The 11,920-nt window shown below is 43.4% G+C and overlaps 1 pseudogene; it reads right to left on the reverse strand.

The window, feature by feature from the left end:
• The window catches only part of LOC142373731 (glycerol-3-phosphate phosphatase-like), a 13,431-nt pseudogene extending 5,849 nt beyond the window's left edge, over nt 1-7,582 (reverse strand).
• Nucleotides 7,583-11,920: the final 4,338 nt, after the last annotated feature.

An 11,920-nucleotide genomic window follows, 5' to 3' on the forward strand; every position in this document is an offset into this window, starting at 1 on the left:
GGTGGTGGTCCCCCTCTTTAAAAAGGGGGACCGGAGGGTGTGTTCCAACTATAGGGGGATCACACTCCTCAGCCTCCCTGGTAAGGTCTTTTCGGGGGTACTGGAGAGGAGGATCCGCCGGATTGTCGAATCTCGGATTCAGGAGGTGCAGTGTGGTTTTCGTCCTGGCCGTGGAACAGTGGACCAGCTCTATACCCTCCGCAGGATCCTGGAGGGAGCATGGGAGTTCGCCCAACCTGTCTACATGTGTTTTGTGGACTTGGAGAAGGCGTTCGACCGTGTCCCTCGGGGACTCTTGTGGGGGGTGCTCCGGGAGTATGGAGTGCCGGACTCCTTGATATGGGCTGTTCGGTCTCTGTATGACCGGTGTCAGAGTTTGGTCCGCATTGCCGGCAGTAAGTCGGACATGTTTCCTGTGAGGGTTGGACTCCGTCAGGGCTGCCCTTTGTCACCGATTCTGTTCATAATTTTTATGGACAGAATTTCTAGGCGCAGCCAGGGCGTCGAGGGGGTCCGGTTTGGCGACCTCAGAATCGGGTCTCTGCTTTTTGCGGACGATTTGGTTCTGTTGGCGTCGTCAGGCCGTTACCTTCAGCTCTCACTGGAGCGGTTCGCAGCCGAGTGTGAAGCGGCTGGGATGACCATCAGCACCTCCAAATCTGAGACCATGGTCTTCGGCCGGAAAAGGGTGGAATGCTCTCTCCGGGTCGGGAATGAGATCCTTCCCCAAGTGGAGGAGTTCAAGTATCTCGGGGTCTTGTTCACGAGTGAGGGACGAATGGAACAGGAGATTGACAGACGGATTGGTGCGGCGTCTGCATCGAGAGGAGTCAGATGAGGTGGCTCGGGCATCTGGTGAGAATGCCTCCTGGACGCCTCCCCGGTGAGGTGTTCCGGGCCCGTCCCACTGGGAGGAGGCCCCGGGGAAGACCCAGGACACGTTGGAGAGACTATGTCTCTCGGCTGGCCTGGGAACGCCTCGGGGTCCCCCCAGAAGAGCTGGAGGAAGTGGCCGGGGACAGGGACGACTGGGTCTCTTTGCTCAAGCTGCTGCCCCCGCGACCCGATCCCCGGACCAGCGGAAGATAATGGATGGATGGATGGATGGAATATTCACTTTTAAATACCATAGAATCCATCTGGATAAACAGAATCTGAATAGAGTGGGCAGCACCCTGGAGAAAGCTCCTGATATAGATAGATGAATAAGAACCATTAGTGTGTATCAGGCCATCCATTTTCTATACCCGCTGAATCCTTCGGTCGGGTTCCGGGGTGGGGGGGGGGTGGGGGGGGGGCTATCCCAGCGGTCATCGGGAGAGAGGCAGGGTACACCCTGGACAGGCCGCCAGTCCATCACAGGGCCACACCGAGACAAACCAGACAAACAACCACACGGTTCTAAGAAGACAGTTCTAAGAAGGCAGTTCTAAGAAGGCGTTCTAAGAAGCCGTTCTAAGAAGCCGTTCTAAGAAGGCAGTTCTAAGAAGGCAGTTCTAAGAAGGCAGTTCTAAGAAGGCGTTCTAAGAAGGCGTTCTAAGAAGAAGTTCTAAGAAGGCAGAGCAGTTTTTGAACTGCTCTACTTCAAAAACCTGCGGTAAAAGAGGACATGAGTGCAGAAATGTCATCATGCTTATTTAATGATGAAATATTCAATTATCGTACAATTAAGCTCTGTAAATCTACAATAACGATACAAAGAAATCTTAAATGGTGCCAGTGCAGCTACAGCTAGCTTACTTACTTTGATAGGCACTGTTTTAAATATCCTGAAACTTCCATTATAGCAACACAAGAGAAGTTTGTGAACCTTAAATCTCCTGACTCGTTTTGTACATTGACTTTTGTCATGCACATTTACGGGCCTGAAACTGCCCTGGAGCACCAGAGTCCTTGAGAATTTGACAGTTTTTTGTTCTAACTCCCCCTACCATCGTTGGATGTAACACCACTGTCAACGCATTTCTGTATGAGCGCCAGGCATGGACTGATAATCGGGCGTACCGGGCATTTTCCCGATGGGCCGACGTGCTATTTGGGCCGGCAGATCCGACATGTATATTAATAATATGTATTATTATTATTATTATTACAGGGGCCATGTACAAGACAGTTCTAGTACCAGAGTTAGCTAAAAAGCTAATTTACATCTGTGGTCCCTGGGCAGGGAACTAAAACACACATACATACACACACACATTAAAAACATAGACAATACATGCCCTACTGTTGCCACTACAAGGCACACACTAGAAGCAGCAACAACATCATACTAAAACATAAAACCATATACTATCACATGACAAGCAATACACACACAAAATGATACACATACCATATGGCAGTGCTTACTGCAACACAGCACATTGATTAATGGTCTCTTCATCTGCTCCAGTGACTGATGTCAAATATGGTGGTGGTGGTGGTGGTGGTGGTGGTGGTTGTAGTGGAGGCGACGGAGAATCGAGCAGTGAACATGTCAATGCAGCTGCTGCAGTATCAGAACCTGCGGTAACCTGGAAAGTGTTCAGAGCCCCAAACTATGTAATGATAGGATAAACCAACCTACCCCTTAATGAATATGATCAAATAACATAACCCCAATAAAATTATGTTGGCTAATGTTCCATGGTCAAGTTAGTTTGTATAGTAAACACAGGTGCTGCTACCCATAAACTTCATGCTACCACTAGCGGCTAATGATGAATTTTCTAGCCTACACTGAGTGCATGGGAAAATAGGCCTAGGTTTGGCTAATACGTCTATGTCTTCCACCCTGAACTGAACACTTTTCAATGTGAGAACTGTTAGATTTGGTTCTTTTTAGTTGGAAGCTCAAGAACGGACCGGAGTAATTCAAGTGAAAATGAAGTCTTTATTGATGGCAACAACATGGCAGCATCTCAGCGCTGGTCTCGTTATGACAGAACTCTCGCAGGAATCCGTCAGACAGAGCCCTGATTTCCGGTTGTAATTTGTATTTATAGCCTCATAGGTATGAGATCCTTCCCCAAGTGGAGGAGTTCAAGTATCTCGGGGTCTTGTTCACGAGTGAGGGACGAATGGAGCAGGAGATTGACAGGCGGATCGGTGCGACGTCTGCAGTGATGCGGGCTCTGCACCGGCCCGTTGTGGTGAAGAAGGAGCTGAGCCAGAAGGCGAAGCTCTCGATTTACCGGTCAATCTATGTTCCTACCCTCACCTATGGTCACGAGCTGTGGGTAGTGACCGAAAGAACGAGATCGCGAATACAAGCGTCCGAAATGAATTTCCTCCGCAGGGTGTCTGGGCTCTTCCTTAGAGATAGGGTGAGAAGCTCGGTCATCCGGGAGGGGCTCGGAGTAGAACCGCTGCTCCTCCGCATCGAGAGGAGTCAGATGAGGTGGCTCGGGCATCTGGTGAGAATGCCTCCTGGACGCCTCCCCGGTGAGGTGTTCCGGGCCCGTCCCACTGGGAGGAGGCCCCAGGGAAGACCCAGGACACGTTGGAGAGACTATGGCTGTGTTCGAAACCGCCTACTTCTCCTACTATTCCTACTAGTCATACTTTTTTAAGTTCCCGGATGTACACTAGATGCATACTAAATTCGCCGAAATGTTGAGTATTCATCATGAGGTTACTTGTCACACTCAAACTACCCAAGATGCAACGTAACGTGACGTCGCCCATCGCCATTTGAACGGTCAAATTCCGTTAACGGGACGAGAGCAGTCAAAACGGCATAACCGGAAGTGCGTTGCTCACTGCGGCTAGTTTTAGCGCCGAATTCGTGGGAACAAAATTGTAAATAGCCGGTATTTTGTCAGATTTTCAACACCTTGGGGGTCTAAATGACTACTTTCTCGCCTGAAAATGTTTCAAATGCTGCTAAAGTTATATATTTACGGAGTTTAGAGCTTAAGCGAAATCAGCTTTTCAGGCCAGCTGATTTCGGCTCGGGCAGGAGTGAAGTGCACTGTGTGTAAACGCTCTGCATACTGTCTGATCGATGAGAATGCCGTTTTCAAGTATGTAGTATGTAGTAGGCGGTTTCGAACACAGCCTATGTCTCTCTGCTGGCCTGGGAACGCCTCGGGGTCTCCCCAGAAGAGCTGGAGGAAGTGGCCGGGGACAGGGACGTCTGGGTCTCTTTGCTCAAGCTGCTGCCCCCGCGACCCGATCCCCGGACCAGCGGAAGATAATGGATGGATGGATGGATGGAGCCTCATAGGTTGGACTCACACTCGACAGAGTATGATTGGACATGAGTAGGTTCAACATGCTTCGTCATATTCGCTGGATCAGCCCAAAACAATGTGTGTGTGTGTGTGTGTGTGTGTGTGTGAATCTGCTCTTGCTTTCCCAGGCTTTCTCAATTGTTTTGTCTTTCTACTCCTGGATCACTTTAGGTCATAATGGAAAAGTACTGAGACTATTTCATTCATTCATAATGTCTAAGAACAAAGCCAATTTTTACAATTCCCCCTTTTGAAGTGATTTTATCATTTCAACTAATTCAGTCAAATAACTGAGGTAGGAATGTAATCTTCTGTATTGTGTCACATCTGTATTAGCAGTAGCAAGTTTTTAGCAGTACCCCCCAAACTACAAGAGCCACTTACCTTTTGAGATGTACCACAATCAGATAGGAGATTTCTGCCATCTCCGTTTTGAAGTGACTTCATGTATTATTATGTAAGCTTATGTGTAAGCTGTTCTTCTTTGCAATTAAAGCAGCAGGCATGTCTTCATTGCACAGGCATGTGGAAATAGTAAAAATAATTCTAATGCTTGGCTACACTTTCAAATCAGGACTATTCCATCATTTTACTCGGAACAGAAACTCTTTCCGAGAGGGTTAAGACCTTCATAAGTCACTGATTATAACTCTGCAAATGAGCACCTTTAGAAAACAATTCTGATGCGTTAGCAAAACCTTCTATATCAGGAGTATTGATCAAGATTCTAGAAATAGAGACTCTTTTCTAGTAAGTTTAAAACCTTCGACACTCAACTGATAATAACTCCGCAAATGAGCACATTTCTTAATAGATTATATGTAGAAAATAATATTTTGCTATATGTATTGTGTGTATGTGGCCCCGAACCCATCGTCTGTGTGGACTCTTTGTTCATTATGGCCTAAAACTCTATGTGGTTCACAAGGCCTTGCTCCCCCATAAGTACCATGACAACACACACCATTGATTAATTAACAATTATCAGATCATTTCTAAACTACTGACACTCAAACATTGCATAAGGCAATTAACATTAACAGCAGGCTCGTCCACTGTTTGCAGCGAATAGGAGCGAAAACCCGATGGCTGAACCGGGACAAATTCTCCAATGACCCCAGTTCCACTTAGCGACCGACCAACTTCTTACCGTTCAAAGGCTCGATTATATGAGTATATTAGCCTCTTGAGCAATTATGATTAACTTTTCTTTTAAATGCTATATCTTTCTTAGATGACCACATGACGAGTCGTGTGGTCTCTTGTGGTCCAATCCTGTCACTCCTCGATGCTTGGTTGAACGTCTGTTCAGCATTCTGATCCGGAACTAATCTTGGAAGGAGAGGTCACCAGTACATCGCTTCCTTGAGGGATATTCAGCATCCCCTCCCTAACTAATTTTCTTTTGGGATAATTTTGTTGTGTAGTTCTCCACCATCATCTTGGCATGATGGGAAAGGCCTCCCAGAACTCAAGCTTATGAGTCCTCCGGCCGTGCGTTCTGTAGTGGTTCTGAATCTGTGGAATAATATTAGCAAATCTCGCAGCGCAGTAGTGCAAAATGTCATTTGCACTGTATTTTTTATACTTAGGGCTCTTTGAAAGGTTCAATCCTAATGCCCAATTCATCATTTATTTATTTTTTCATATGGACCCCAAATCAAAACAAAACCAAAATAAACAAAATCAAATCAAATTAAAAAAATCATAAAATAAACATAAACCAAAACAAAACAACTGGCCAGTTGGTATAACCCTTGCTTTTAGGAACCAGAATAGTCATCAAGCTGCTGTGCAGCCTTAATGAGAAATCCAGTGCCATCACCTTATTTTGCTGTGAAAAAACTTCAAATCATTTAGAGAACACATCAACACAGAGACATGATCAACACAGTTGGTATAACCCTTGTTTTTAGGACAATACGAGAATTCTCACCAAGTTGCTGTACAGCATTCATGAGAACTTCTGTATTATCCACTTATTCTGCTGTGGAAAAATCATCAGACAGTTTTGGGATCATGACAACACACAAACAACACTCAACACCAGACACCACAGGTTAGGACAACAGATGACAACAGATGACAAACATATATCGCATTTCTGGGTTTGCTCAAGCAACCCTCATGTTTTCATTGGGGCCTAAGTATACAAACAGTGGTCTTCATATTCTGAGTCTGATTCCATGTCTTCTTCTTCCAGGTCAGGGAAGTCTTCCAGAGCAATTGTCTCACCTAACTGTTGAATTGATTAATAAAAGGGCAGTGCAGGTAACTTATTATCAATAACCGTAGTGATGCATTTTACACAGAGCTGTCGAATACACGGTATGCGGCAACAACCAGACAAGGTAAATGCAAAAGAGGACAAAAACACACACAGAATTTTTGGGAAAATTTGAGAAGTTTTAGTAAACCATGATTAATTGTTAATTAATTGCCGAACTGCTCCACTGCAGTTTCTCCTCATGTGTTGCTCTTTGCTGCAGGACAGAAATATTTGTGGTTAGATCTCATTTTGGGGGCGGCACAGCATCAAGAAAGCAGACATTTCTTTTCAATGACTAACTGATTAACTCGTTTAGGATAAATATCGTCTGTCCTCTGTTAATTCAGGTCAGAGCGTTAGAAATAAAATTTCAGCATAATCCGCTTAATTCTCACTTATTAGTTAGTAATAATGTTGTTTAATTCTTACCAGTGGCTGTTTCGTGATGCTGAGCCGTACACAGACAGTTCAGGATCAGCATTAAGTTTTTTCCGGTTCTAATTGAATCAGAAACACCTCATGTGGTACCAACGGTGTGACATCAGAGCTGTTTCTAACATCACATGATACCATAACATGTTTCCATACAGATATTAAAAACATAGGTTCATTTTATTTCTTTATTTATCCTAATTCATCCTTTATTTTTCTTTGAGGAGCACGTTGTGGTCCCTGCTTCCAGTATGTGTGGCGTGTGTGTGTGCGTGGCTGTATATGTGAGTGTGCATGTGTCTGTATGTGGCCTTGGGTTTCACTGCTTTGTTTTATCTGAAAGCTCTTTGTTCCACATTTTCTTGGATGAGAAGTGCTATATAAATAACGTCTGATTGATTGATCGATTTAGTGCACTAGATTAAAACTTTCTGGTCATCTCTAATGGAACGTCTTCCAATGACCCAAAACACCTAATTACAGAACATTTCATTCATCCCATTCATATCCTTTTTCTTTCAACCACAGGCAATGACTGAGCACAGTTCGAACTTCCATCACGTCACCTATTGGCGTCCTCCTCCTCCTCCCTCAGGTAGCCCTTGTCCCCCAAGCCGCCAGTGCCCCCTTTGGGATCTCCCCAGCCCCCACTCATCATGGCCATCGCTTGGCAACCGAACCTTGTTTCATACATTCACACAAGTCCTCATACTGTCCTAAAAAAGGGTGTGGACAGGGTATTTTCTCCCCGTCCAGGCCTCATGTGGGACAACCTGATAACATTCATATATAGGTCATATATTATATATCATATAAAATACTAGGTTAAATAATGCATAATAGAATGCATAATAGGGATATGGTTTCAGCCAAAGTTAAGTCTGTGTCTGCATAGATTTTGTTTTGGCTTTCTAAGCTGCACTGTGCTCACTGTTCTTAAATGCGCCATAAAAACAAACCTTGACTTGTCTTTTATGGCTCAGTCTTTGCGGCAGCTGTCCTTCTGTTATTCTCCTAATGCCCTCATTTATTTAAACTTTTATGAAGCACTTTGCTGCTTTATTAAGTTAGCATATTAATTGTTTCATAAATCTGTTGCAGTTAAGTAGTTAAATTATTTAGTTAAATAGTCAAATGGTTTAGTTTGAGTCTCAATATTGGTGATAACTATTGACTATTGAATTGACCAGAGGCAGAGGAAATTCAGAGCAGCTATTATTTTAAAGTCAAGTTAATATCTCCTAATAACAATAACGGCTAAGCTTTAATAACTTTAAGATGATATCAAATTGTTTGACATCTGACTGTCTGGCCGTGATATTAAATCCTAAATCCTGGTAGTTTAATCTGTGTCATATGGTCTGACTGTCTGATGTCAGTCCTGCTTCAGGTGGAATCATAAAGTTTCAATTTGTAATACATTTTTTCTCAGATGGTTTTTGAATTAAAGGAGCAAATCTCCTAAACCCTCTGCTTGTGTATTTGACTTTAGCTCTTTAAGAGAGCTGTTAAATCTTATTTCAGCAACAATTTGTATGAATGTCTCAAACACTGTTCTTCCTGGAATTGTTTTTTCTTATCTCATCACTGCAATTTTTGCATTGTAAAGCTGTTTTCAGTTTATCTACATACTTTGGTCTCTCCCAATCATATGCATGTTAAAATAGATGGATGAATTAATACTAATTGCTCTAGTACAAAACTTAAACCCCCATTATAATCATTATCATTATAAGGCCAATGATCACTCAGAGTCTGTTTGGATTGTTCTCTCTCTCAGAGCTGAATGAGAGAAAAAAGGGAGCAGGGTTGAGAAAAGACAATCTTAGGGTGTGCGCATTTATGACAAAGAGAACAACTATAAAATTAAATTGGGAATATTATGGCTCACAAAGCGTTTGAGGCTTTTCATTATTCATTATTTCCTGTAATGCTGCTGCACAGCTGATCTTTAGTTAGTAACTTCAGGCCTCAGGTCAAGCCTCCAAATCTGTTAATTCTTTCTTACAGGTCTCTTTATTAGTGCTTTAATGCTGAAAAAAAATACTAACTTTTGTCAATAAACTTCGGGATCAAATATATCATATATCAACTTTTTCCTTCTGTATCCTGCATGTGCTTGATTCTTACTCTCTCGTGTTTTGAAAACATTTTGAACACACACACTCAGCCTCAGTGGAGCAAACTCACACTCTTTTTTCTGCATTTCTCCAGTCCAATTTATCTGTCCCTCGTTTTTCTTCTCACCCTGGACCATTTTCTTCCATCTTTCATTCAATTTTTGTGACATATTCACACCATAAATATACTGTTATCTCCCCCCTTTTTATCTATAAGCCCAAAATTTTGAAACAGAACCACTGGAGAGCTGCATGATATGTGCAGTAAAATATCAATCAAGCAGGAACCCTACCCCACAGTGGCATGAAAATGAAACATTCTGACCCTGTGTCCTACAGTATAAATTGATTCTGTCAACCCGACTAAGTTTCGGGATTATAGACTGCTTCGCACCCCGGAAGTCTCAATCCTTTAGGTCATCATGGAAAAGTACTGAGACTTATTTCATTCATAATGTCTAAAAACAAAGCCAATTTTTACAGTGGTAATACATGACATTCTTTACACTAACCCTCTGTTCCAGCTTACTACTCAGAGGTCTGCAGCCATTCAGCTCAACAGCCATCAGGGAAACACAGTCCGTTTTAACTCAACCTTTGTTTCTCTTTGTTTTAACGACTCTACAAACCTGTCATCTAACCATTAAAGACCCAGAATATTACCACCACCAGGTTCAATTCATGTAACCCAGAGACTTTAAACACAAATAATGAAGATTAGCTCTCAAATCTGCAGACTGAGAGCCAGAATGAAATGTCTTTTACTGCGATTTGTGTGGATCCACCTCAGCAAAGGATGTGTTTTATGATCATCTTCAGACAATCTTAAATCGCTGCAACTCGAAAAAGGAAATCATCCTACTCGCTGATTTTAATATCAACTGGGACATCAAGTCAGGAAAAAAATGAAACAGCTGATGGATGAGTACAATTTGACACAAATCATAAAAGGACCGACAAGAATAACTAATACGTCAAATACAACAATTGATCTGATATTTACTAATAATCCTGAAAGAATCTCTAAGACTTTTAATCTATTATCAGGCCTGTCAGATCACAATTCTACTCCTGGTTCAGCTCCTGCTTCAGCTTCAGCTCCTGCTTCAGCTCCTGCTTCAGCTCCTGCTTCAGCTCCTGCTTCAGCTCCTGGTTCTGCTCCTGGTTCTGCTCCTGGTACTGCTCCTGGTTGTGCTCCTGCTTCAGCTCCTGCTTCAGCTCCTGCTTCAGCTCCTGGTACTGCTCCTGCTTCAGCTCCTGGTACTGCTCCTGGTTCTGCTCCTGGTACTGCTCCTGGTTCTGCTCCTGGTACTGCTCCTGGTTCTGCTCCTGGTTGTGCTCCTGCTTCAGCTCCTGCTTCAGCTCCTGCTCCTGGTACTGCTTCTGGTACTGCTCCTGGTACTGCTCCTGGTTCTGCTCCTGCTTCAGCTCCTGCTTCTGCTCCTGGTTCTGCTCCTGGTTCTGCTCGTGGTACTGCTCGTGGTACTGCTCCTGGTTGTGCTCCTGCTTCTGCTCCTGCTTCTGCTCCTGCTTCTGCTCCTGGTTCTGCTGCTCCATTCTGGTTCTCCGACTGATGGACTCTGCAACAGTCAGTAGATACGATAAGTTCCAGCTGTGGCGTGCAGCATGTTAAACCACACCCACTTTTCTTCTTCTCTTGATAACCTTTCAGCACAGTTTTTAACTATCCAGTCACATTCCATTAAATTCATTATTTTGGTTTTTATTTAAATCCCTGTGAACTTTAAAATGCTTCTTTAAAGACCCACTAAGGTCACAGTTCAAAATATTTGTAGCTTTTTGATCAAATTCAGAAAAATCCCATAAATCTCATCTGAATCAGTGTAAGGCTTTGCGGTAAGACGTATTGCATCACTTCTTGTTACCTTGCTTGTGCACTGTGGAATTTCTTGCTCCTCTTGGAGTACTGATAATCACTTTATTTCTACCTATAACTTACACAATTTTGCATAGTTAAACTCTATAGCTTACGGTTCTGTTCTAACACACTTCTACAGATCTTTAATCTTTATTCTCACTTTTTAGCGGTGTGTCTGGTTCTCTAGCTTAGCATGGCTACCAGTTCTCTCCCTCCATCTCCTGCTTTCACCTGCTCTGTGTGTCAGATGTTTAGTTACTCCTCTGCCTCCTTTAGCGATAATGGTACATGTCACAAATGTAGTCTTTTTGTAGTTTTGGAGGCGAGGTTATCTGAATTGGAAGCTCGGCTCTGCACTGTTGAAAATCAACCGATAGCGAGCCAGGTCCCTTTAGTCAATGCGAAGCCACCTAGAGAGATGCAGAAAAACTGCTCCATGCATCTGTTACTTCAAGATTGGACTACTGTAATTCTTTATTATTGGGCTGTCCCACATATTCTCTGAAAAGCCTTCAGTTGATCCAAAATGCTGCAGCCAGAGTTTTGATGAGAACTAACAGGAGAGATCATATTTCTCCAGTTTTAGCTTCTCTTCATTGGCTCCCTGTTAAATTCAGAATAGAATTTAAGATTCTTCTCCTCACATATAAAGCTCCATCATATCTTAAAGATCTCATTATAGGATATTTCCCTAACAGAGCCTTCAGTTATCAGGCCCCTTTCTGTGGAACCAGCTGCCAGTTTGGGAGGCAGAGCCTTCAGTTATCAGGCCCCTCTCTGTGGAATAAGCTGCCAGTAAATGTCCAAGAAGCAGACACCCTTTCCACTTTTAAGGCTTAAAACTTTCCTTTTTGATAAAGCTTATAGTTAGGGATGGCTCAGGTGACCCTGATACATCCCATAGTTAAGCTGCTATAGGCCTAGCCTGCTGGGGGGGGGGGGGGGGGGCTCATTCATCTGTCACACCTTTCCTCACTTTACTCTCTTTTTTCCCTGTTTAATT

The sequence above is a fragment of the Odontesthes bonariensis genome, chromosome 23 (genome assembly GCF_027942865.1).
Source record: "Odontesthes bonariensis isolate fOdoBon6 chromosome 23, fOdoBon6.hap1, whole genome shotgun sequence".
NCBI lineage: Eukaryota > Metazoa > Chordata > Actinopteri > Atheriniformes > Atherinopsidae > Odontesthes > Odontesthes bonariensis.